The following is a 5,289-nucleotide window of genomic DNA, read 5'->3' as shown; positions in this document are numbered from 1 at the left end:
CAGTCACACACCACACCCATGCACACACCACACACAGTCATACGTCACATGCAGGTACACACCACACCCAGGCACAAACCACACAGTCACACACCACACCCAGGCACACATCACATACAGTCACACACCACACGCAAGCACACACCACACCCAGGCACACACCACACCCATGCACACACCACACACAGTCACACCACACACACCACATAAGCACACACAGCACACACCCTCACATGTGCACACACCACACACATGAACACATATACACACCCACCACACAGATACAGACACCCCCACACACACACACACCCTCACACCATGCACACTCACAGATGCACACACAGGCACACACAGTGTGGTCTGGGAGACAAACTCACGGGGCCGACAGAGGAGACATGCAGGGAAGAGGGGACTGGCTCAGGCAGGATGAGGCAGGTTGGTGCAGAAGGCCCCAGGACCAGGCCCTAGGACCCTCCTGTATGGCCACCCATACCAGGACCCTACCCATCAGCCTAGGGGGCCTTGTAAGCCCCCAGCTTCCTCCTGGCCTTGCTGGGCTCCAGCACCCATGTGCCAAAGCTCAGTTGGTGTCCTCACCCGTGATGGTTCCCCAGTGCCCTATAGAGCTGAGTCCTGGTTGAAGGGGACCCCGGAGTGGATGGTGCTGAGACCCCTTCCTGCCAGACACCCCAGGGCCCGAGTCATGGGAGGTGCCTCCCTCTGGAAAGGCAAAGGCTGCTTCTGGGGGAAAAGCCAAGAATGGAATGGGCCCCTTTGAAAGCCTGTGTGGATGTGGAGGGCCTTGTGCACTCACCCTCCCTTGTCCTGGATATCCAGCACTGTGTCCCAGTGGGCTGGGGGCTCTGTGACTCTCCATAGGCAGGTTCTGGGCCATGAATGGAGGACATAGGCAGAGACTCTGGGCCTGAGGAGCTTCCTGTTGCCACCAGCTCCTCCTCGGAGGAAGTGGAGTGGCAGGTAGCAGGTAGCAAGTTGTGCCACGTAGGGCCCTTTGTCCCAGCCCCTCTCCGCTCCACACCCGTTCCCCAGCGGTGGGGTGTCAGAGAACAGCCATCGGAGACAGGTACCATTCACTATGTGCTTTCACAGACAGAGCCAAAATGAGGAAGCTTACATAAATTGTTTTAAAATAATAATCCTTGGCTACAAGAATTAATAACATGGGTGGCATGAGCCCAAAGCTGAATAGGCAGAGTAGGGGCTTGTAGAAGTGGCCTTTGTGCAAGGTTGTGGTTCTTTGTGCAAAGTTGCAGATTGGTGCAATTTCTTGCAATAGTTCCTGTCATCAGGCAAATTGTGTGTAAGGCCCTCACCTCGCGGCCTCTTGGTTCCAGTTAGTTTTGTTTTGACATGGGGGACTCCACTGTGCTGTGGACCGCTTTTTCCCTCTTCTGATCAAGATCTTTTCCCCAAAGCATCACTGATCAGTCATCCTGTGGTTAGTTTTGATTGTCACTTAGTGCTGGGGTGGACCTGCCCAGTTGGTCTGATGCCCCACTAGAGGGAAGTGATTGATAACCAAGAGTCTGTCAAAAACCTTTTAGCCACAACTGAGCAAGGAGGAGGTTTGGAGGGAGTGGCTCTCAGGCTAAGTTTGCCTGAAGCTCACTGTCAAGTTTAATTTTGTCAGTGTCATAGGTGTTGGCTATCATTTTGAAGTACTGGGACAGTATTATTCTGTTCAGAGTTGTATTTCTATAGAAACTTGACAGACAACAAATACAAAGTTTAAAATATGTATAAATAGGAGGGGCGCCATGGTCCTTGGCTCCTGCCTCTAATCCCAGCACTCTGGGAGGCTGAGGCAGGTGGAGTGCTTGACCTTAGGAGTTGGAGACCAGCCTGAGCAATAGAGAGATGCTGGTCTCTAAAAACAGCCAGGCATTATGGTGGGTGTCTATCATCCCAGCTACTGGGGAGGCTGAGGAAAGAGAATCAGCTGAGCCCAGGAGTCTGAGGTTGCTGTGAGCTATGACACCATGGTACTCTATCCAGGGTGACAAAATGAGACTATCTCAAAAAAATATGCATAACACAAAATTAATGTGCTCAACCTGGTTTGCATAATGTAGAACCTGGCTGTAAACCCTGAAGGCTGAAGGTAATCAGTTAAGCAAATAGAAGAAAAGCTTGGGGGAGACAGATGGAGCTTGTTACAGGCACGTGTTAAAGGGCCCTGGAAGAACTCAGAATCAAGTCCAGTCTGCAGGTGGGTAATAAGAACTCAAGAACCATACACAAGGCTACGATCTCATAACAGGTATATTATAGGTTTTAGGTATGGTTTTTCTTTAACATAACTTTTTTTGAGATGGAGTCTCACTTTGTCACCCTCAGTACAGTGCCATGGCGTCATAGCTCACAGCAACCTCAAACCCTTGGGCTCAAGTGATTCTCTTGCCTCAGCCTCCTGGGTGGCTGGGACTACAGGCACCTGTGACAACGCCTGGTTATTTTTATTTTATTTTATTTTTTTTTGAGACGGAGCCTCAAGCTGTCCCCCTGGGTAGAGTGCCATGGCATCACGCTCACAGCAACCTCCAACTCCTGGGCTCAAGCGAGTCTCCTGCCTCAGCCTCCCAAGTAGCTGGGACTACAGGCGCCCACCACAACGCCTGGCCATTTTTTGGTTGCAGCCATCATTGTTGTTTGGCGGGCCCGGGCTAGGGATACGAACCCGCCACCTTAGGTGTATGTGGCTGGTGCCTTAGCCACTTGAGCCACAGGCGCAGAGCCGCCTGGCTATTTTTAGAGACGGGGTCTCGTTCTTCTTCAGGCTGGTCCCAAACCCGTGAGCTCAGGCAATCCACCTGCATCAGCCTCCCAGAGTGCTAGGATTACAGGCGTGAGCCACTTCACCTGGTCAAAACATAACTTTTCTTTAGAAAAAAATGTTCCCTATAGTTAGGCTTAGTATCCCTATTTTTGTCAAAGATAATAAATACCAGATAAATTTGTTTGTACAATAAGTTTAGCCTCATCAAACTTGGCCTAATTATTTACATAAGTGCTGCAAGAATATTAATTGACTCCTCAGGAATTTCACATTTAAAACCTCTTAAAGCTACCACGGTAGACTTCAGATTTTGTTTGCAGTAACTATATATTCATTTTATGGACATTTCCAATTGTATCTTTTTCTTAAAAACAAAGCATATTGAATCGCCGCCCAGGCAGAAGGAGGTCGGCCGTGTGTGGGGCTGCTCTATTGCCGAGTTCTCCTGCAGAGCCGACTGAGCCGAGACCGTTGGGGCCGTGAAGGCCGGTGCCACGCCTATGTGGGCTTTGCTGAATGAAGTCATGGGAACCAGAGCTGTCAGGGGTCAGTGGTCAGGATTTGCAGGAGCCGCTGGTCCATTCAGATCTACACCAAACCCTGATTTTTCTACCTTCCCACCAGCAGCTCCAGAAGGGTCTAATAAAGTTTGCAAAGCCTGTGAACTTTCATTTTCAGTCTTTAGAAAGAGGCGTGTTTGTTGTGACTGCAAGAAAGATTTTTGCTGCGTTTGTTCAGTCTTATAAGAGAATCTCCGTAGATGTCCCACTTGTCACTTACTACAAGAGACAGCAGCCTCAGTTAATGCGCCTGAAGGTGAAAGATCCACGGCAGTATCTCATTCTTGGAAACACACCCAGTAGATTCTTGTTGAGAGAAAGAAGACTTGGTAGGTCTGGTTCTGTGCTACTAGGGACACCAGCAGTCTGCATCCTCCAAGGTCCCAGACTTCTAGCCTTTTACATGTTCGTATTTTTCAAACTATACAGCCCCCTCTGCTACTATGTCTTCCTTTCAGGGAGAGCTTATGGATGGGGACCGGACCTCTAGGTCTGGAGTGCTGGCACAGGTAGAGTGAAATAGCTTCAGCAAACTCTGCAGATGATGACGATGATGAAGAAACTGAGGAGGATCGGACCCCTGGGCTTGCAAAGAAGAGAGTGAGAGCTTCCCTGTCTGACTTGTCAAGCCTTGAAGACGTGGAAGGGGTGAGTGTGCGTCAGTTGAAGGAAATCCTGGCTCGGGATTTTGTCAGCTATTCTGGGGGCTGTGAAAAGTGGGAGATGGTAGAGAAAGTAAACTGGTTATACAAAGAGAATGAAGGAAACCAAAAGTCATACAGGGAGCGGCTGCAGCTGCAGGACGAGGACACGACAGCCTGTGTCGCATCTGTGTGGATGCCATCATCGACTGTGTCTGGCTTGAATGTGGGCACATGGTTCCCTGCACCAAGTGTGGCGAGCGCACGAGTGAGTGTCCCATCTGCCGGCAACATGTGGTGTGAGCTGTGCACGTGTTCAAGTCCTGAAACCAAGGTTCTCCCGACGGGACACTTGCCCCCCAAACTTGATCCCAAACACTTCAATGCACAGAAGGGACTGGAAACATGGTTCACAGGCTGAAGCTATTTTTAAAAATTATTTTCACTACTAATGTGACAGAAAGGTGTATCCTAAGTTACAGAAACAGTCCATGCTATGAGCTTGTCTGCCTGTGGCCACAGGAGCCTCCCAGCCAGGCTTCCTCATAAGACCGTGAACATTAATTGTTGAAGTCAGATTGTGCCATGTGTGGGCTCTGCTCCTGCTGTCTTTGGAGGACACTTATCCTGTAACTTCCCCTTCATCCTACTTTTAACTTAAACTACTCAGATGTTTGAAACTTCTGTTCTCTTTAAACGAAATCACTGTCCACAAGTGGCTGATGTGGAACATGCTGAGAATTGGCCTCTCTAAATGTTCACTTTATTAGTCTTGTATACTTTAAAACCTAATATTTGATGAATGTAAGTTCCCACATTGTTGCTATTTCTGCATTTAAACATAAACGGAACAACTGATATTCTGTAGTCAACTGCCAGGGCCTTCCACTAAACATGTCCATTTTTGTTCACGTGTAGCTTTTAATAGCCAGGGCTGCATGTAGCTTCTTTTTTTAGAAGTCTGGGTGCTAAAATTCCTAATGAGTCATGAGTTTACAATGTTTTGTATAGTGAAGGTGTGTATCTTCAGTGCTACCTGCTAGCTAATTTCAACTCTAGGAATAAAATTAGATTTTAAAAGTTAAAAAAAAAGCATATTATTGAACATATATAAACAACTATATTATCACAAAACATAAGAATGCTCATAAATAGTCTCCAAGTTCTGGAAGGATCAGGTAAGGAGAAAAAAGTAAATGTTTCAATTTCTGTTTTCTATACTTTACCACGTTGCTATAAAGGATAGATAGCTTTAGAAGAAAGGTTTCCTTAAATCTGGAAAATAAGTGAT

The 5,289-nt window shown here is 47.8% G+C and overlaps 1 pseudogene; it reads left to right on the top strand.

Moving 5' to 3' along the window:
- Window positions 1–897: 897 nt before the first annotated feature.
- On the top strand, window positions 898–4,768 carry LOC100965229 (annotated as a pseudogene).
- The last annotated feature ends 521 nt before the right edge of the window (window positions 4,769–5,289 follow it).

This window comes from Otolemur garnettii, unplaced genomic scaffold (genome assembly GCF_000181295.1).
Source record: "Otolemur garnettii isolate 467f Iridium unplaced genomic scaffold, OtoGar3 scaffold00128, whole genome shotgun sequence".
NCBI classification, from domain to species: Eukaryota; Metazoa; Chordata; class Mammalia; order Primates; family Galagidae; genus Otolemur; species Otolemur garnettii.
Note: the sequence above shows the minus strand (reverse complement) of the source record. Positions and strands in the feature narration are given on the sequence as shown.